A 22,513-nucleotide genomic window follows, 5' to 3' on the forward strand; every position below is an offset into this window, starting at 1 on the left:
AACAATTGAGATAACGAAAAGCAACCCTCTCAGCTTACGTGCCAGACTTCCCTCTAGTTATGGAAAAGACGGGGAAAAAAAGACGCAACCTTGAAAGAAAACAAATACAAAACCTAATTTGAAGAAAGGAGATCTTAAAAAAAAACTTAACGTACTAAATAGGTGCTGAAAGGGGAAAAAAAGTGTTCTGAGATGGAAAAGGACATAACTTAGTAAATACTAGCTGATATTTGCCGTGAAAAAGATATTGGCTTAATTGAAAAAATTTTGGAAGAGGTAAAAGACACTCTCCATTGATAATGATTTTAAATTATGAGAAAGTTCCACTGCAGTTTGAAAGATGAATCACTTCTGTCAAGTTGGCAGGAAAACGCTATTAAATTAGGACTCTCATTGACAGAAGGAGGACATGTTAAAACTGTAGACGTCTTAAAAAAAGAGTGCGCGCATGAAAAACGTATCAAGAGCTCCACTCGGACCTCTGAAAAGGGTATTGATAAACTACGTAGTCAAATGGTTGGCCTTGCATTGACCGAGGCTGATGATGAAATTGATGAATGGTCACTGACTTGGCGCCCAACGGCGCCTCCCGCAGCCCCTGGCCCCTTACCACAGTCCACTTCCCGCCAACCTCCACCTTGCACTCCGGCGGTAGGAGCTAATGATAACCATAACCCCACACCAACGAACCAACAAGCCCAGACGGACCCTTCATCCTCTGATAGCGACTCAAATCCCCAGTTCACGAGCCATGTAGCTGAGAGGACCAGATCTCACACCCGGAAGGGCAGATCTATATCTCGAAGGAACAAGCAGTCCCGTGAATCCGCTCGTCAGAATGCCAGTTGCGAAAGGCAAAACAAACCCTCCCGCCGATCGGGACGCAGAGGTGCTGTGCGGTCAGACGGCTCTGAGCCACCCTCCGACCCAGAAACGTCTTCCGAGATTGACACCCCCACCCCTAAGCCCCGGCGGCAGCTCCCAGCTCGACCAATGCCAAACCCTGACGCACAACAAGCTGCAGGCCACCCCACCATAGATGTCTATGTGCCTTGGAAACCGAGCGAAATTATGGACATTCTGGCCACCATGCCAGATTGAAAAAGGGAACCTGTCAAGTTTATAGATCATCTCCGGACTACCATTGCAGTTTATAATGCAGAATCAAGGGACCTGTGGGTCCTGGTACAGCAGACCCTGAGCCCAACTGAGCACTCCCGATTTCTAGCTCACCTAAGACGTGCAACCCATGACGCATTGTTGGCTGCACACCCTAATAACGCCCAGGAGTACCTAAACGCCGTTTTCACCGCCCTCGGCACGACCCTTCAGTAGCCCATCAGTATGGCCGCAGTATCAGAAACTAAACCTAAGCGAGACGAAAATGCCGACGAATTCATGGAAAGATTCATTGAAATATACGGAGGTCAATCTGGAGATAATGCCTTCCGGGCGGGGGATAATTCACCTCAATTCTGCGCTATTCTACTTCAGTGCCTACCCCATTCGATTGCTCACGCTATCCGGACCAATAATATGAATTGGGCAGATAACAGTCAGGCCCAGATGGAGAGAGCAGTGAAATATTATTGGCAGGAAAAGAAAGGAGAGGGGGGAGGTGCGCCCCCAACCCGGGTCAAGACTGAATACGTGACTAGAAAGGAAGAGCCTCCTCGAGGGGAAAGACCGAAACCTGCCCCAAGGGGATATCAAATGGAACCACGGCACTGTGTAAGGGGATGGGTGGATAACCAAGAATATGGATATACCCAACACCCCAACGGTCCCGGCCCCGCAAACTATGGACCCCCTTATGGCCCTCGATCGGGTATGGGAGGCAGCCAGGGCTGGGGAAGGAGCGGACGATGCTTTAATTGTGGACAGGAAGGACATTGGAGCAGGGAATGCCCCTCCCATCGGCACGAAAAAGAGGAGGAAAAGGAAGGGGGCAAGGGGGGAAGAGGACGGGGATCTTATACTAACTTCTCCCAGAACAACCCCTTTGCCCAACTGTCACCCGAATATCAATACTGACCACGCAGCTTGACTGTACGAGGACCTTCCTCGGATGAGGAACCAATGATATCGCTAAAAATTCAAAATGAGTGGCAACCCTTCTTAATAGATACAGGAGCTTCCATGTCCTCTGTGCAATCGAAGCTTAAACTCCCAGCCTCCACCGAGACACAGGGACTGTCAGGGTTCCTGGGTCAAGTCTCAACATTCCCAGTGTCAGAACCAGTTAAAGTAAATTACAAGGAAGAATCTGTGGAACACCGGTTTGTTATTACCACCAATTTGGACTGTAACTTGATGGCTAGGGATCTCCTCTGTAAATTTCAGTTGCATCTGGAATGTGGGGATGATGGGATCGTTGTAAAGCAAGGAACCTTTAAACGGCAGTGCTACACTATGGTGGTCCCTGGATTTGCCCCAAGCGCCCTATCATGTGACCCTAGCCTATGATCCTAGTGGTAAGAATCAGGATCTCCAGAATCTCTACCAGGATCTCGTGGGAGAGGAGTGGGAAATCCTCCTAAGAGCCAGAGTGTCTGGACCGTAGGGGAAAGCAGATTTCGTGGCAATGAATAGAAAGTTGTGGCGGCAGCCCCCAACAGTGGCACCCCACGTCACTCACAAAGTATTACCTCCCCACCATGCCAGAGATTTAGGAATTATGGTGTGCCAAGCTATAGACGAGGCTGACCCTACCAGCCCGGATTTGCAGATTGTGGGACATGGCCGGACGGTCCAATTTCACAGGGATCCCGAGAAGGTCCTGACGGTACTATGCCACCATACCGGTACCAATATACCCGATTACGTGGATCCTCACATATGGGCAGAGGACCCCTCCCAACTGGGCTATACTCCAATTGATCCGATTGAGATCCTAGTACAGGACAATGTGGACTGGCCCTCCATCCGTCAGTACCCACTGAAACCACAGGCAATACCAAGTATCCACCGATTGATCAAGGGACGAGTGGAACAGGGGATTTTGGTTCAATGTCAGTCCCCGTGTAATACACCAATACTGGCAGTCCCTAAGCCAGGCAAAACAAATCAGTTCCGTTTGGTCCAGGACCTTCTAGCCATCAATGCTATCGTCCAGCCCCTACACGCTCTGGTTCCCAACCCAGCACAGTTACTGTCGTTAATCCCAGCAAACGCCAAGATCTTCGCAATAATAGACCTCCAACACGCCTTCTTCGCCTTGCCGCTAGCCCAGGCGAGTCAGTACCTGTTCGCCTTCACTTACCAGGGACAGCAATATACATGGACTAGATTTCCCCAAGGGTTCATCCACTCCCCGACCTTATTCTCAAGGTGCCTGCAGAAACAATTACAGTCCCTCACGCTGACTAAGGGATCAATTTAATTCAGTATGTGGACGATTTACTGGTAGCCAGCGCAGATGAACCAAGTAATCGGGAGGATGCTAATCAGTTACTGAATTACTTGTCCTCCCTGGGATACATAGTTTCCCCGTCAAAGGTCAAAATTGGCCAGTCTCAAGTCAAATTTCTTGGGATCATTTTATCAGACACCCACCGAGCCTTGGAGGCTAGCCGAGTCGAACCCATCTGCCAGTTTCCAGTCCCTAGCATGGCTAGACAAATGCAGCAGTGGTTGGGGATGATAAATTACTGTAGATCCTGGATCCCTAATGCTGCCCTGATGACCAAGCACCTCACACCGTACACCTCACACCGTACACAACCAAGGAAGGCAGCTTGAAATAGAAACCGCAGACGTCCAAGCCTTTAAGGAACTAAAGACAGCCCTGCTGCAAGCTCCGGCTTTGGGCTGGCCCCTCTATGACTGGCCCTTTCAACTGTATTGTACGATCCTGAAAGATTGTGCTACCGCTGTCTTAACTCAGAAACACAGGGATAAGCATAGGCGTGTTGCCTACTACTCTTCTAAAATAGACCCCGTTGCCTTGGGGCACCCTGTATGTACTCAAATATTAACTGCCATCTACAATAGCCTTCAATCTGCCGCCAACCTTACCCTCCAGCAGGATATTGTTGTATATGCCTCTCACTCCGTAGCTGCCCTCTTGGGTCAACTGCAGACTCAACATCTTACCATGGCCAGGCAGAGTAGATATGAGATCTACCTACTAAATAATCCTAGGCTGACCTTTCGGCACTGTACTGCCATTAATCCGTCCTATTTTCTTACCGAGCCACCCCAAGATGAGGAAGAACCAAGTCATGACTGTTTATCTTTAATTCAAGAAGCTACCTCGGTCAGGGAGGATTTAGTTGATGTACCAATGGAGGACCCTGACTGTATTATGTATGTTGACGGAAGCTCTTCCATTGACCCACAAGGCGGACGAATTTCGGGATACGCCATAGTAAATCAGGAGAATCAGGTCCTGGTATCTGCCGCCTTTGAGACCGCCTATTCCGCCCAACAAGCTGAACTATTCGCCCTCACCCGAGCCTGTATCTTGGCTAAAGACCTCAAGGTCAATATCCATACCGACTCTGGGTATGCCTTTGGGGTAGCCCATGATTTTGGACAATTATGGAAAAATAGGGGATTCCTAACCTCAAACGGGAATGAGATATCCCATAAGCAGCTCGTATCTGACTTGTTGCAAGCCCTCATGCTCCCCAAGCGCATTGCCATTGTCAAATGTACCGCCCACACTACCGGAAAATCTCCGGTTGACATAGGAAACCGCTGTGCTGACCAAGAGGCCAATCATGCCTCTCGTGGACAACAAATGGTGGTGCCCAGAATGATGAGTCAAACTAAAAATCCTGCAAAGGATAAGTCAGCCTCGGAAAAACCAATGCCAACCATCCAAGATGTCATTAAAGCACAGGAGTACGCTCCTGAAAAAGATAAACTGTTGTGGAAAGATTATGGATATACTTATGACAATGTCTCTAAACTCTGGACCACTCCCGCGGAACAGACTTGCATGTCTGACAAGTTGGCCGGAAGGGTTATTGAATGTATGCACTTTGCTACTCATTGTGGAGCAAGGACAACAAGTGACACGCTTTTGGCCACTTGGTGGCACCCTAGACTCCAGGCGCTGGCCCAGAACATCAGTAGTCGCTGCCTTGTTTGCCAACAGCATAATCCAGGGAAGGGAGTCCCCTGTGATTGGGGTAGGACGCCCCTACCAGAAGGTCCCTTTGAGACCTTGCAGTTGGACTACATTGAGTTGCAAAGAGTTCAGTGTTACAAATATGTGTTAGTAATAGTAGATGTGTTTAGCAAATGGATCGAAGCTTACCCTACCCTGGACAATAAGGCTCAAACTGTTGTTAAAGTGTTAATGAGGGAAATTGTTCCTAGATATGGTATCCCAGCTCGACTGAGTTCCGATAATGGCCCTCACTTTATTGGCCAAGTTAACAAAGAATTCTGTTCCTAGATGCGCATTAACCAGCAGCTGCATTGTGCCTACCGACCCCAAGCTGCTGGATTAGTTGAACGTGCTAATCAAACTCTTAAAACCAAGCTTGCAAAACTGGTAGCATCAACCGGACTCAATTAGCTTAAACTCCTTCCCATAGCCCTATTCCAGATCCGCACTACTCCTACTGGTAAGGCTAGACTGACCCCCGCTGAGGTCATTTATGGTAGACCCCTGAGGACCCCCTGGAATCAGAATGTCCCTCCACTGTCCAGTTCCACCACATGACTGAGGAAATGACCACCTATGTTCTTTCCCTGACTAAGGCTCTGCGAATAGCCCACAATCAGGCTCGAGATGCTCACCTCGATCTCCCAGTTTCGCCCGAATTGTCCCTCGTGGCACCAGGGAAGTATGTCCTGATTAAGAAATGGATTCGAAAAGGATTAGAGCCACGATGGGAGGGGCCTTTTCAGGTGTTACTCACTACCCCCACTGCAGCTAAGGTTGAAGGGAGAAGTGCCTGGGTTCACCTGCATCATTGCAAGCTTATCACTCCTTAACTATCCTCTATATTTATGTTACAGACTTCCTCTATCCCATAGCTGAATAAGTGGAACATTCGGGCGAGCAAAGACGAGCTGCTGAAGGTTGTGTACCTCCAATTCCCCATTGGACAAACCGGGTCCTTGGGACTCTTGGAACCTGACGGGCCCAGAGGACGTTGGATGATATCCACTTAACCCATAGCTATGGGGTTGTGGATTCTTTTTAGTATAATGGCATTGGCGGCTTATAACATACAGGGGGCAAGACAACGAAAGGAACTCCATGTAAACACGTTCCTATATATGTCTTATGTTTATGCGCAAAATGGGAACTTTTCTAGTTGCTGGGTGTGCTCACATATCCCTATACATTCCAAAGGGGGAGTTCCACTGACCCTAACTGAGACTGTCAAGTGGCTTCTGAGCCAGACTAGCATGAGAGGAGGGGGGCCAATGCAAATACGAAAGATGAAAGACGGAGGGCAGGAGGAGCATCATACCGTTACCGTGTGGACAACCACGGGGATGTCACCGAGTGGGAGAGTGCTGGGTACCCCATTAGTCAAACGTTCCAGGGATGGTACCAACCACCCCATGACCATTGGTTGCTTTAACCTTTGTTGTAAAGTCATGATGGCAAGGTTAGCAAACCCTCTTGTGGCCATGGGCTCCCGGGTTATGATCTAGCAAACTAAAGACCTACTCGACAAGGAGGATCAGGAAAGAGAGTGCGAACGGCTGAATGCGATACTCCTGGAATAGTCACCAGGGTTATCATGGAATGATAAAAGGGGGGAATGAGAATGTGTGAAAATGTATAGCAATTAGAGACAGTGAAGTGAACAAAGGAATCATGGAAGGATAACTAAAAGAATGTCAGACTGCAAATAGCAGACTTGCTCAAGGTCTTGGTAACTAGTCGCGCCAGTAAAATTGTAGCAATAACAAGTAATGGGTGAAAAAGCTCTTTGTGCAAAACAGTTGCTATTTAATTGAGCAAGGAAGGACAGGTGTCGGCTCATGAGTGGACAAAGGGAAGGAGGGATCACAAAAGGATAGGGTGAACTGAATGTCCCTCAATTGTATTACGTACTGCAAGCGTATAACCGTTGCGCCCCTACATTGGAACGGGGCTTGTCCGAGGGAAGTGAGCGCACTCTGAAGGGAGAGCGTTCCTTTGTTCTGATAAGTCCCGGCCGGTGAAACAAATAATAAAGACTGCTTTGTTATAAGCTGCTTTGGTGTTCATGTCAGTGTATTCGCTGAAACAGATTGAGGGAAAAAGAATCCGTATTAACAATAGTTTTGAAAGGGAGATACTGTATCAGAACAAAGGAAGCCATTAACAATGCTGGCCAACATAAGGGTAAGGAAAGAATAGTTCTGTGGGAAAAGAATCAAGTGAGAAGGGATATTTCTCGAAGAGATAAGAATCGGGAGAAGATGGAAAAGTTCAGGGATTGGAGCTAGAGTGGATGGCATAATAGGAAAAATCAACATCATTGGTCCTGACCGTTCTGATATGGCTGGCCTTGTAAAGGAGAAAAGTAGCGGGGCGGGAGAGGGCTCCTCAACCACTTACATGGCAAAGTGGGATTTCCGAAATGAGGGGGAAAAAAGGGGGAAAAAAAAGAAAAAGAAAACACGACCGAGGTTTTAGGTGGCAGTCGGACGAGAGGGCTGTGGCTGGCGAGGTGACCAGGGTCAGGAACCTGTTCGATGGCGGAGGAGCGGGCTGGATGGCGGCAGACATGCTGGCACGGCGCCTAAATTCGGCCGACGCCCGCCGCGCGGCCGATGCCATCGAGTAGCTAAAAATAGCTCTGGGCCCTGACTCCGTTAGGTGTGTCGAGGAGGCTCAAGCACGTGGGGAGATCCCGTCCGAACTGACCCCCGTCCGGACGGAATTCCTCATCGGCGCCAAACCCCGGAACCTCCCTCGGGAGCCGGCGCCTCACAACTTGAGCCGCCTCGGGGAAATCCCCTCCGTGCCTTTCAGTTCTGCGTGGAGGGGTTTCCTGTATGGGCTGCTCCTGCACACTCTCAACCTTGCCATCCTCGTCTGCCATCCGGACATGCCATGGCGTACCATCTTGCCATCCGGAGGAGGCGGGGGTCCCCGATGGAGTTCACTCTACGCGGGAGTCCTCCCACTATTTATCGGGGACTTGGCCTGGAGGGTGGTGCACGGAGCAGTTCCGTGCAATAAATTTTTAAGCCGGTTCACGGGCTCCCAGGCCGCCTGCAATTTCTGCGGTCTGGAAGAGTCCGTATTCCATGTTTTTATTAAATGCACGAGGTTGCAGCTCCTGTTCCATTATTTAAAGGGGCTGCTCCTCAATTTCTGGCTGCACTTCAGTCCCACACTCCTGATCTTTGGGCACCCTGTGAGGAGGGGAGCGGGTAGGTCCGAAGGCTTCCTCGTAGGACTGCTCCTGGGCACGGCCAAGGGTGCCATCAGACGGTCCAGGCAACGGGCGGTCGAGGGGTTCGTTCAGCCTGACTGCCTGCCTCTCTTCCGTGCTTACATCCGAGCCATGGTGTCCTTAGAGATGGAGCACGCGGTGTCCACCGGTACGCTCGCGGCCTTCCGCGAGAGATGGGCACTAGAGGGACTGGAGTGCATCATCGTCTTGAGGGTAACTGGCGAGTCAGGTATGGTGCACAAAAGGAAAAACAAATGAACTCGTATGGAAGTTTCAGGGGCTGTCAGTAGCGAGAATGACCGGGGTAAGAGGGAATTTATCTTTTTGTTTAACTTTTCATGTTCTCTTCAATAATCAAGTTATTTATTAATTTATTGAAGAAAACATAGTAGTGAGGAAAGAGATTTAATTTAGTAACGATTTTGTAACCAAAAGTCAGAGTCTGAAGTGATTCATTATTAGCTACATTGGGTCAGAGGTGAAAGGAACTGTTCAATTATTCTTGAAGTCAATGAGGGTCATGTAAAGTATTGGTTCATTTTTAGTCGAGTTGCTTCTCGGCCTTTTGGCTAAGATCAAGTGTAGTATCTGTTCTTATCAGTTTAATATCCCCTATCTGGGGACCAAATATTAAATTGTTTTTTGGAACAGGGAGCTGGAACAGGGGCTTGCTCCGTCCACTCCACGCATCGACCTGGTATTGCAGTGTTTCCAGGAACGGTGCAGCTTCCCCTCTCGGCCTTTTGGCTAAGATCAAGTGTAATAGCGCAAAGTGATCTTTGGCGCTGGAGTTGATCTGACAAGAATGAACAAAAAAAAAATTGGTTCATTTTTAGTCGAGTTGCATCACAAGAAAAACAAATTATTCAATCAGATATTAAGTTGAGTGCTGAGGCACATGCTACTTAATTGTTTATTAATATTAATTGAAGGCGTGAGGCAAATATTACATCAAATCAGAGAGAGAGTGAAACGATTTATCTAATTATTGAAAGCAGAATTAAGTGGAGCAAGAGAAATATTTTATTTAATGAGTTATTGGTTTTGAACAAGGAAATGCAAGAAACTATTAATTTTTTACCCTTACCGTGTGAGAAAATTATTTGTGTAAGTTGCAACTGAGACATGAGCAAAAATATGGATTTGGTAAATTAGAATTAAGATGCAGGTCTGAGAAGCATTCAGTTAACTTCTTACTTAAAATTGAGGCATCGATGGAACGGGATCCAATTTCGGTCTAAAGGGCTGAATTTTCTCTACCATTCTGCGCTGTTTTTTTGGCCTACGCTGTTTTTTGGAGCAGACTAAAATCTGCAAGTTTCGCCAAAGTTTCTGCGCCATTCTAAAGTAGGTACGTCCAATTTTTTTTTACGTCACTGGGGGCGGAACCTGCCGGGTGCGCCATTTCTGGCCATTTAAGTGAGCTTGTCCAAGTACGATTTTTTTCTAAAACAGCGCATTGCACCCTTCTGAAAAACCTTCCCTGCACTTAAAGAAATCAGCACAGAGAAGAGAAAATCGGCAGAGAGAAGACGCCATTAGTTCAGCGAAGCTGAAGACACGGCAGCGGGCCAGTGTGGGGTCCTTTCGGCCCGGGATAGGTGTGGGCCGGTGCACAGTCCTTTCAGCCTGGGATAGGTGTGGACCAGTGCGGGGTCCTTTCTGCCCGGGATGGCAGTGTGCCAGTGGGGGGTCCTTTTGGCCCAGGATAAGTGTGGGCCTGTACTGGGTCCTTTCGGCCTGGGATTGCAGCGGCACCAGCACTGTAGAGGTGAAAAAAAATCTACAAATGCTAAAAAGGAATGAAGGAATTTCATATTGTTTCATATATTGAGATTTCAGTCTGTTGTCCCAAGTCTCACTTACTGATCTATTTTACAAAGGGGAGATACTTTATTTGTGCCTCAGCCCTTCAGAGCGTCGCTCATTACCCTCACAATCTCAGTTATTTGGCACAGTCCTTAAGCTCCACCCACAGAGCTTAAGGAAATCTGCGCCGCTACAAAATGAAAGATTATGCCGGCGAAACTTGGAACTTTTTTTGGCGCAGTTGAGCCACTAAAAAAAAAAATCGGACGTACCTCTATAACTGTGCCAAAAAAAGTCCATGTGGAATTTTGGGCCCATTGAACTGTGAATTTCCTCACTGCTCATTCAGAAAAATTGGAACCAAAATTGTCCTTCTCTTCCTGAGGTTGCCTATCTCATTCAATGTTGCTCTTTAATTTGTCCTGTGTTATTCCCTTGGTCTGTCTGTCTTCAACTCTTTTCCTGTCTCTGTATGACTATCATACTCTCTTCTCATTATCGTACCTCTCTCTCTATTGGCTCCAACTCTTGTTCTGATTCTTTCAATCTTTGTGTAAATCTCTGATTCCCTTTGTCTCTCCTCATCACTCTGTATAGCAGTCACAAATGCCTTTTTACTTATATACTCAATTTCTACCTCCTACCTTTGTTTAAAAAAAAATCAGGGTACGGTATCCCAAGTCTTGATGTGGGAACACTGTGTTGGCAACTGATGGAATATGTTTGAGGGAATGTGGCTGCGCCTGACAGTACTTTAAGAGGATGATGTCTAGAAGGTCTGGAATAAGGATGTGCTCGAGTTGGGGCAGAGTCTGATGCCTGTTGTTGGTTCTACCTTCTCTTAGGGACTCACTTACAGCTTCCCCAACCCTACACTTCCCTGGCGATGCCAGATTAGCACAACTATATTCAGGAAGTATAGCAGAACTGTGTTGATCTTTTATGAACTAGTAACCTTTAAATACTACAGTTGTGAAAAAGAGGATTCCACTCATCTAAAGCCCTAACTTCTCAAGCCTCTCTTTTGGGCTTTAAGCTCACGTTCAGTAGGGAGGGGAGTAAAGTTGGAATTAGAAAGCAAAAATAAAGAAAGTGAGTTTGGAGGAGAGGGGAAACAAGTAGGAAAAAAGGCTAAAAAAACAAACTTAAAGGCACTTTGTCTAAATGCACGTAGCATTTGTAACAAAATAGATGAGTTGACAGCACAAATTGAGACAAATGGGTATGATCTGAAAGCCATTACAGAGACGTGGTTGCAAGGTGACCAGGACTGGGAATTAAATATTGAGGGGTATTTGACAATCCGGAGGGACAGACAGAAAGGAAAAGGAGGTGGGGTAGCTCTATTGATAAAGGATGGAATCACTGCAATAGTAAGAAACAATACTGGCTCAAATGATAAGGGTGTTGAAACAGTTTGAGTGGAGGTAAGGAACAATAAGGGGAAAAAGTCACTGGTGGGCGTAGTCTATAGGCCCCCTAACAGTAGCAACTCTGTTGGTCGGAGCATAAACTAGGAAATAGTGGGGGCTTGTAAAAAGGGAACAGCAATAATCATGGGTGATTTTAACCTCCATATTGATTGGACAAATCAAACTGGTCAGGGAATCTTGAGGAGGAGTTCATAGAGTGGGTAAGGGACGGGTTCCTTGAGCAATATGTAACGGAACCGACCAAGGGGCAGGCTATCTTAGATCTGGTCCTATGTAATGAGACAGGATTAATAAATAATCTCCTAATAAATGATCCCCTCGGAATGAGTGATCATAGCATGATTGCATTTCAAATTCAGATGGAGGGTGAGAAAGTTGGATCTCTAACCAGCGTACTAAGCTTAAATAATGGAGACTATGAAGGTATGAGGGCAGAGTTGGTTAAAGTGGACTGGGAAAATAAATTAAAGTGTAGGATGGTTGATGAACAGTGGTGTACATTTTAAGGAGGTATTTCACAACTCTCAAGAAAAATATATTCCAGTGAGGAGGAAAGGGTGTAAGAGAAAAGATAGCCATCCGTGACGAACTAAAGAAATAAAGGACGGTATCCAATTAAAAACAAGGGCATACAAAGTGGACTAAACTAATGGGAGGGCAGAAGACTGGGAAGCTTTTAAAAAGCCAACAAAAAACGACTGAAAAAATGATTAAGCAAGGGAAGATAAGACTATGAAATTAAACTAGCACGAAATATAAAAACAGATAGCAAGAGTTTCTGTACGTATATAAAAAGGAAAAGGGTGGCTAAAGTAAATGTTGGTCCCTTTAGAGGACGAGACTGCGGAATTAACAATGGGGAATATGGAGATGGCAAAAACTCTGAACAAGTATTTTGTATCAGTCTTTACAGAAGAGGACACTAACAATATTCTGGCAGTGGATAGTCTAGGGGCTATAGTGGGGGAGGAACTTAACACAATCACAATCACTGAGAAGGTGGTACTCAATAAGATAATGGGACTAAAGGCAGATAAATCCCCTGGACCTGATGGGTTGCATTCTAGGGTCTTGAGAGGTAGCGGCAGGGATTGTGGATGCATTGGTTGTAATTTACCAAAATTCCCTGGATTCTGGGGAGGTCCCAGCAGATTGGAAAACTGCAAATGTAACGCCCCTATTTAAGAAAGGAGGCAAACAATAGCAGAAAACTATAGACCGGTTAGCCTGTGGTTGGGAAAATGTTGGAGTCCATTATTAAAGAAGCAGTAGCAGGACATTTTGGAAAAGCAAAATTTGGTCAGACAGAGTCAGCACGGATTTATGAAGGGGAAGTTCTTTTGAGGATGTAAGGAACAGGGTGGATAAAAGGGAACCAGTGGATGTGGTGTATTTGGACTTCCAGACAAGGTGCCACATAAAAGGTTACTGCACAAGATAAAAGTTCACGGGGTTGGGGGTAATATATTAGCATGGCTAACTAACAGAAAACAGAGAGTCGGGATAAATGATTCATCGAAACATAGAAACACACCATTCAATATGATCATAGCTGATCATGCAATTTCAGTACCCCATTCCTGCTTTCTCTCCATACCCCTTGATCCCTTTAGCCGTAAGGGCCACATCTAACTCCCTTTTAAATATATCTAACGAACTGTCCTCAACAACTTTCTGTGGTTGGCAACCAGTAACTAGTGGGGTGCCGCCGGAATCAGTGCTGGGACCCCAACTATTTACAATCTATATAAATGACTTGGAAGAAGGGACTGAGTGTAACATAGCCAAGTTTGCTGAGGATACAAAGATGGGAGGAAAAGCAATGTGTGGGGAGGACACACAAAATCTGCAAAAGGACATAAACAGGCTAAGTGAGTGGGCATAAATTTGGCAGGCGGAGTATAATGTTGGAAAGTGTGAGCTCATGCACTTTGGCAGAAAAAAATCAAAGAGCAAGTTATTATTTAAATGGAGAAAGATTGCAAAGTGCCACAGTACAGCGGGACCTGGGGGTACTTCTGCATGAAACACAAAAGGATAGTATGCAGGTACAGCAAGTGATCAGGAAGGCCAATAATATCTTGGTCTTTATTGCAAAGGGGATGGAGTATAAAAGCAGGGAAGTCTTGCTACAGCTATATAAGGTATTGGTGAGGCCACACCTGGAATACTGCGTGCAGTTTTGAATATACTTGCTTTGGAGGCTGTTCAGAGAAGGTTCACTAGGTTGATTCCGGGGATGAGGGGGTTGACTTATGAGGAAAGGTTGAGTAGGTTGGGTCTACTCATTGGAATTCAGAAGAATGAGAGGTGATCTTATCGAAACGTATAAGATTATGAGGGGGCTTGACAAGGTGGGACAAGGTGGATGCAGAGAGGATGTTTCCACTGATGGGGAGACTAGAACTAGAGGGCATGATCTTAGAATAAGGGGCTGCCCATTTAAAACTGAGGAAAAATTTCTTCTCTGAGGGTTGTTAATCTGTGGAATTTGCTGCCTCAGAGAGCTGTGGAAGCTGGGACATTGAATAAATTTAAGACAGAAATAGACAGTTTCTTAAACGATAAGGGGTTATGGGGAGCGGGCGAGGAAGTGGAGCTGAGTCCATGATCAGATCGGCCATGATCTTATTAAATGGCAGAGCAGGCTCAAGGGGCCTTATGGCCTACTCCTTCCCAATTTCTTATGTTCTTATCCCTAATAACATTGCACTTTTTAAAATTGCTTTCATAACCTTCCTATAATTGGGTGTCCAAAACTATACATAACTTTCCAATTGCAACCTAACAAGTTCGATATTGCCTCCTTGCTTTTGTATTTTATGCCATTGGATATAAAACTAAGGATTCTGTTTGCCTTTTTATGGCCTTACCTACTTGTGCTACAACCTGTGTATCTACACACCAAGATCTCTGCTCTTATACTCCTTTTAAAATCATAATCATTTAAGATTTACTTCCTTCTCCAATTCTTCCTTCTAAAAAGTACTTTATAGTCCACTATAATCAACAACAACAACTTTTATTTATATAGCGCCTTTAAAATAGTAAAACATCCCAAGGCACTTCACAGCAGCGTTGCACGACTAAACAGATACATTTGACACCGAGCCACAAAAGAAGAAATTTAGGTAGATGACTAAAAGCTTGGTTTTAAGGAGCATCTTAAAGGAGGAAAGAGAGGTAGAGAGGTAGAGCTTGGGACCCAAACAACTGAAGGCACGGCCACCGATGGTTGAGCAGTTGTAATGAGGGATGTTCAAGAGGGCAGAATTTGAGGAGCACAGATATCTTGTGGGGTTGTGACACTGAAAAAGATTACAGATCGGGAGGGGCAAGGCCATGGAGTGATTTGTAAAGAAGGATGAGAATTTTGAAATCGAGGCTTTAACCAGGAGTCAACTGTATCTGCCACTTATACGCCCATACTGCTCACTTATTTAGGTCCTCCTGCAGTTTTTGACAAACCTCAACAAGATTTGTCAAACCACAATTTAGCACCATTAGCACATTTCAATATTGTTCCCTCAACTTTTAATATCATTTATAGCAAAATATCCCAAACAGAACCCTAGTCCACTTCTCTATCACCCCCAACATCCACTCTCCTTCCCAAGGCACCTTCCCGTGCAAGTGCAGGAGATGCAACACCTGCCCCTTTACCTCTTCCCCAAGCAGTCCTTCCAGGTCAAACAGCGATTTATTGTACTTTTTTCAATTTAGTATACTGTATTCACTGCTCACAACCCGGTCTCCTCTACATTGGGGAGACCAAATGCAGATTGGGTGACCACTTTTCGGAACACCTCCGTTCAGTCCGCAAGTGTGACCCCAAGTTTCTGGTCGCCTGTCTTTTTAATTCTCCGGACCACTCCCAACTTTGACCTCTCTGCCTCGGTCTCCTACTCTGAACTAATGAAGCTCAATATAAGCTCAAGGAACAGCAACTTCCCTTTTTGATTAGACACTTTACAGCTTTCCGGACTCAACATTGAGTTCAACAATTTCAGATCATAACCTCTGCACCCATTTTTTCGGATGGCAGCTGTTGCTGTTGATTCTAATATTCCCATTTACATCTCCTCTACACCCATCTTTTGTTTATTTACTTGTCCCATTGTCAACCCCTTTTTTCTTGCACCATCATTCCTTTTGTGATTTTAATCACTCCTGCCTTCCACCCTATCAGAGACCTAGAGTTTTGTTCTTTCCACCTCTCCTCCTTTCCCTGCCTCTGTGCTTGCTTAAAACCTGTTCCATCTCCAACCTATTCCAGTTCTAATGAAAGGTCATCGACCTGAAATGTTAACTCGGTTTCTCTCTCCACAGATGGTGCCTGACCTGCTGAGTATTTCCAGCATTTTCTGACTTTTATTTCAGATTTCCAGCATCCACAGTATCTTACTTTTGTATTGCAGAACTTCTTTTGCCAACTTTTTCAAGTGTAACACTTTTTCGTTAAGAAATACAAGTTTGCTTGTTAGAAAATAAAAAACGTTTACAAATAAAATACAAGGATGCCATTAGAAATATTTATGCAACCAAGACAAATACTAGCATAAGCCAAGAACAAATTCAACCTCATCAGTTAAGACTTTTGAAACTCCAGTAACCAATGGGATCTCAGTATGTATCCTCTGTTTTTCATACTCAAATCTATTCAGACTATGCGCTACATTAAATTGGCTAGATGAGTCAGATTTCATTTAAAAGTTAACTGCTACAAAGTCTAAGCCTATTGTTTTTCCTGAGAAAATCTGAAGCTACAGTGAAGTGCCAAGGAACTTTACCAAAGTATGACCTTGTGTTTCAGAAGTTAATAGAAACAAATGCTATAAACACACCCAAAGCATAACTCAGTACTGGCAGTCCTACAAGGATGAACTGTTATGTTCACCTCATACAATGCCATATGCTTCAGAATGAGTAGAGGCTGTGGTTTATTTTGGTTAGCTTAAAAAATAAGGCAACAATGTAGCGAGGTAAAACATTTACATTACACCATTGTTAATCACTAAATGAGCTCTATAACTCGCATTCTAATCAGGGTGATGGTCTACTATTAGGTTTTTTTCTCTATTCACAACAGTTTTACTGTCGGTAAATTAAAAATGGTCACAATTCCATAAGTCTTTTGTGCTTTTCTCTTTCTCTCTCTCTCTCTCATTGCTTAGATTGGATTGTGCCTTGCATAGCTGCATTGGACAAGAGCACAGATTTTATAAACTTCCCAAAATATTCTGCTAATTGAGATAGTTAACTTAAAATATGCACACAGAATTACATTCAATACTCTTGAGGTCACGGGGCATAAATGTACAGACTGGTGTGACAATAAAGCATAAATGTTAAGTCTTGAATAAAGCAAGGTGACTGAGTACTGTAGACTTGAGTAAGTGTGACCTTAGTCTCTTTATTCTAACTCCAGAGTGTTGGTACAGCATGGGAGACCTACTAATATACAGTGCTCCCAAGGGATGCTGGGATCCTTTGGGACTCCAACAGATACACCCTCTGGTGGCGGTAGAATGCTGGTTACGTAGTGTTGCATACATAACATCACTCCCTCCCAAAGTCAACAGTACACTTATTTACAAGGTGAGACGATCTAGAGCTTTCCGCTCCCTAGTCGATCATCTCGGTACAAATGCAGGTGCAGGTATGTTGGTTGGTTCTTTGCTGAGCTGCTGCGCAGCTGGCCTTGCCGGGCTGCTGGGGATGATGAGTTCAGCTTCGTGGTCAACCGTGATGTCGGTTGCCATTTGTGTGTGTGTCGGAGGGTCGAAGTTGGTGGTTTCCTCTTCAGGTTGCTCGTGGCTGTTTGTGAATCGCATTTTGGTTTGGTCAAAATGCTTTCTGCAAGTTAGTCCATTTGCGAGTTTGACCTGAAACACCCTACTTCCTTCTTTGGCTATGACAGTGCCAGCAAGCCATTTGGGACCATGTCCATAGTTGAATACAAATACAGGGTCATTGACTTCAATATCGCGTGACAAATTTCCGCGATCATGGTACATGCTTTGTTGATGCCGCCTGCCCTCGACATGATCAGGGTGGACGAGAAAGAGCCTTGTTTTGAGTGCCCTTTTCATGAGCAGTTCAACAGGGAGAACCCCGGTGAGCGAGTGGGGTCTAGTGCGGTAGCTGAGCAGGACTCGGGATAGGCGGGATGCAAGGAGCCTTCCGACACGTGTTTCAAGCTTTGCTTGATGGTTTGGATTGTCCGTTCTGCCTGGCCGTTGGATGCGGGCTTGAACGGGGCAGATGTGACGCGCTTGGTCCCGTTGCGGGTCATGAATTCCTTGAATTCAGCGCTGGTGAAGCACGGCCTGTTGTCGCTGACAAGGACATCAGGCAGGCCGTGCGTGGCAAACATGGCTCGTAGGTTTTCGATCCCATGTGTGGTGGCCCGGCATTGACTCAGATTTGGAGTGGCAGTGGACGTGCTTACACACAATCCATTTTGAATAAGCATCCACAACAACCAGGAACATTTTGCCTAGAAACAGGCCAACGAAGTCAACGTCGATCCTATACCACAGTTTGGAGGGCCATGACCACAAACTTAGCGCTGCCTCCCTGGGTGCATTGCTCAGTTGAGAGCAAGTGTTGTATTGGCGCACGCAAGACTCCAAATCTGAGTCAATGCCGGGCCACCACACAAGGGATCTGGCTATAGCTTTCATCATTACTATGCCTGGGTGGGTACTGTGTAGGTCGCATATGAACATTTCCCTGCCTTTCTTGGGCAAAACCACGCGATTACCCTACGAAAGACCGTCCGCCTGTATGGACATTTCGCCTTTACGCCGCTGGAACGGCTTGATCTCTTCATGCATCTCCGCTGGGACGCTGGACCAGCTCCCATGGGGGGCACAGTTCTTTTACAAAGGACAGTAAAGGATCCTGGCTGGTCCAGGTCCTGATCTGGTGGGCCATAACGGGTGACTTTTCGTTTTCGAATGCATCCATCAACAAGAGCAAGTCTGCAGGCTGTGCCATTTCCACCCCGGTGGTGGGCAATGGTAGCCAACTGAGGGCGTCAGTGCAGTTCTCTGTGCCTGGCCTGTGGCGAATTACAGTTATATGCAAACAGCGTGAGCGCCCAACTTTGGATGCGAGCAAAAGCATTGGTATTGATACCTTTGCTCTCTGAGAATGACGATATGAGCGGCTTATGGTCAGTTTCTAACTCGAACTTAAGCCTAAACAGATACTGATGCATTTTTTTTACCCCGTAAACGCATGCCAGAGCTTCTTTTTCAATCATGCTGTAGGCCCTTTCAGCCTTGGACAAGCTCCTAGATGCATAAGTGACTGGTTGCAATGTTCCCGATTCATTTGCTTGTTGTAACACACACCCTACCCCGTATGAAAACTCATCGCAAGCTAGCACTAAATGTTTACAAGGATCATACAGGACAAGCAGTTTGTTGGAACATAACAGATTTCGGGCTTTCTCAAAAGCTGTCTCTTGTGATTTCCCCCATACCCAGTCATCTCCCTTGCGTAGCAACATGTGTAGAGGTTCTAGCAAGGTGCTTAACCCTTGTACCAAAATAACTGGAGTCCCAGGAACGACCGCAGCTCCATCACGTTCTGTGGTTTCGGCGTGTTCTTGATGGCCTCCGTCTTGGCGTCGGTGGGTCTGATGCCGTCTGCCGATTTCTTCTCCAAGAACTCGACCTCTGGCACCAGGAAAACACACTTCGAGCGTTTCAAACTGAGTCCCACGTGATCTAGCCGACTTAGAACCTCTTCCAGGTTCTTCAAGTGTTCGATGGTGTCCCGACCTGTGATCAATATGTCGTCCTGGAAAACCACGGTGCGCGGAACCGACTTTAGCAGACTCTCCATGTTCCTTTGAAAAAATAGCCAAGGTCGATCGAATCCCAAACGGGTATCTATTGTAGATGAACAGATCTTTGTGCGCGTTGATGCAGGTGAGGCCTTTCGAAGATTCCACCAGCTTCTGCGTCATGTAGGCCGAGGTCAGGTCCAACTTGGTGAACGTCTTCCCTCCCACCGGCGTCGCAAATAGGTCATCTGCCTTGGGTAGCGGGTATTGGTCCTGCAGCGAAAAACAGTTAAATGTTATTTTATAGTCCCCACAAATTCTGACCGTGCCATCGTCCTAGAGAACCGGAACAATCGGACTGGCCCACTCGTTGAACTCCACCGGTGCAATGATGCCCTCTCGTTTCAGCCTGTCTCCACTTGCTCTCGCATCATATATGGCACCGCCCGTGCCTTGTGGTGGATGGGTCATGTACCGGGAATCATGTGAATCTGCACCTTCGCCCCCGAGAAACTTCCGATGCTTGGCTCAAACAACGACGGGAACTTGCTCAGAACCTGGGCACATGAGGCGTCATCGACGGACGAAAGCGCTCGGATGTCGTCCCACTTCCAGCGGATTTTTCCCAGCCAGCTTCTGCCGAACAGTGTGGGGCCATCTCCTGGTACAATCCATAGTGGTAGTTCGTGCACTGCTCCATCATAGGAGCCTTTTACTGCTGCGTTGCCAATAACAGGGATCAGCTCTTTAGTGTAAGTTCTCAGCTTGATGTGAATAGGGCTCAGCTTGGGCCTGTGTGCCTTGTTGCACCACAGCCTGTCGAAGGCCTTTTTGCTCATGATAGACTGACTCGCACCTGTGTCCAATTCCATGGATACTGGAATTCCGTTCAGTTCGACTTTTAACATAATCGGTGGCTATTTCGTGGTGAAGGTGTGTACCCCGTACATTTCTGCCTCCTCGGTTTGAGTCTCTAGTTCAGTTTGATCCGCCATGGATCGGTCTTCCTCTGCAACGTGGTGGTTTGCAGCTCGTCTGCACATTCGCTGGAGGTGTCCCATTGTTCCACAGCCTTTGCACGCATAGTGTTTGAAGCGGCATTGATGGGCTCGATGATCACCGCAGCACCAACAAGGTGTCAATTGCCTCACATTAACGCTTGATGGCGGACTCTGAGTCATCTGAGGTCGTGCAGCTGCAGGCGTGTACATTCTGCTATGTGCATTCCTGCCTGAAAACGATATTACTTTGTGTACAGTACTTGACGAAACATCTTTATGCTGCAAAATTTGTTTGGTGTTATCCCTGGTGGACATAAATGCCTGGGTTATCGTTATGGCTTTGCTCAGGTTCGGTGTTTCAACAGTCAATAGTTTGCGAAGAATAATCTCATGCCAATGCCAAGCACAAAGAAGTCTCTTAGCATTTGCATCAGGAATCCATCGAATTCGCAATGTCCTGCAAGGTGCCTTAGTTCGGCGACATAGCCCGCCACTTTCTGGCCTTCAGACCAATGACATGTGTAAAATCGATACCTTGCCATCAGAATGCTCTCCTTTGGATTTAGGTGCTCCCGGGCCAGCGTACACAGTTCTTATGATTTGGTTGTTGGTTTCACCGGAGCAAGAAGATTCTTCATGAGGCCATAGGTTGCTGCCCCACAGACGGTGAGGAGGATCGCCCTTCGTTTGGCAGCGTTCGCACTCCCTTCCAGCTCGTTAGAAGTATTGGTCGAGTCCCTCCATGAAGGCCTCCCAATCATCCCCTTCTGAGAATTTCTCCAGGATACCAACAGTTCTCTGCATGGTTCGTTATCTCGTTAAGTCTTGAATAAAGCAATGTGACTGAGTACTGTAGATGTGAGTAAGTGTGACCTTAGTCTCGTTATTCTAACTCCAGAGTGTTGGTACAGCATGGGAGGCCTGCTTACATACAGTGCACCCAAGAGATGCTGGGATCCCTTGGGGCTCCAACAGATACGCCCTCTGGTGGCAGTAGAATGCTGGTTACATAGTGTTGCATACATAACAATAAAGACCAGGGGAAATTTTGCCTTTACCACATTAGCGGTAATCTGGTAAAGCAGGTCGCCCACCTGTTATAGAACCCGTCCGATTTTCATTCCATTTAAATCAATATTGCTGGGAAAGTTGCCTTTTTACGATAAAGTGCGAGCTCGAGTTGCTCACCTTCAACACTTTTTTTTCCCAGTAGACAATTATACAAACCATCCTGGATGCATCCTCGATTGAAACTGGAATCTGATCGTAACATTATTGGCAGGCAACATAACTAAGAACCGCAGCAATGTGTGGAGCAATATACTAGAAGGACCACAGTATGATACACTCTAAGCTATTAAGAGTGCAACCACATTGTCAAAAAAACTGCCTCAAAGCCAATGAAGTGCTTGAATATGAAGTGGCTGAAGGACCCAAATGAAAACTTTGATTTATATAGTACCTTTAACAGAGAAATGTCACTAGGGACTTTACAGTGAGGGGAAGGGAGAGGGAAAAAGATAGAAAATCAATTAAGATAAAGAAATAGACACTAAGCCACAGTAGGAAAGTTAGGAGGTGACCGAAAGATTTAACAAAGATCGGTTTTAAAATGGCTTTTATAGGTGCTTTTAAAGGCTGAAGGTTTTAGGGAGACATTTCCAGAGAGAAGGACTTGAGGCGGCAGAAGGCTCTGCTCTCAATGATGAGATGGAAGGGTATAAAATAATTCTCAAATGGCCAGTAGACTGAATGGTGTGGGAGGAGATACAAAGCTAGAGGAAGGAGGGAGGCTGTAGAAGGATGTGAAGACAAATATAACTGGGTAGAAATTCATTTCGGGCGGTGACGCAAAATGGGCGGTAGAGTGATGGTGAAGAAGGAACACCGCCACCGATCTGGCACTTGCAGTCACCAGCTCAGATACTGGCACTGCAAGACTTTAAAGGGTAGCCTAGAGGAGGGATCTGCATGGGGTGAGTTACCTGGCATGAGTGGGCTGCAACCAGGGTAGGGGGAAAAGGGTAGCGCAGGTGCCAGCTCCCCGGAGGGCGAGGTCGCACACTGATTCTGCTGCAGGGGACTTGGATGAGGACTTCAATGGGGCAG

The 22,513-nt window shown here is 46.2% G+C and overlaps 1 protein-coding gene and 1 non-coding gene across 4 annotated transcripts in view; one reads left to right on the forward strand and one right to left on the reverse strand.

Annotated features, from left to right (window-relative positions):
• The window catches only part of cryl1 (crystallin, lambda 1), a 183,441-nt gene that overhangs the window by 106,091 nt on the left and 54,837 nt on the right, over positions 1 to 22,513 (reverse strand). The gene's annotated exons all lie outside the window — the stretch shown is intronic.
• Positions 8,913 to 9,094, forward strand: LOC139275456 (U2 spliceosomal RNA). The gene has a single exon (XR_011595731.1). It is a non-coding gene; the product is annotated as a U2 spliceosomal RNA (small nuclear RNA).

This window comes from Pristiophorus japonicus, chromosome 10 (assembly GCF_044704955.1).
Source record: "Pristiophorus japonicus isolate sPriJap1 chromosome 10, sPriJap1.hap1, whole genome shotgun sequence".
In the NCBI taxonomy this organism is placed as follows: Eukaryota; Metazoa; Chordata; class Chondrichthyes; family Pristiophoridae; genus Pristiophorus; species Pristiophorus japonicus.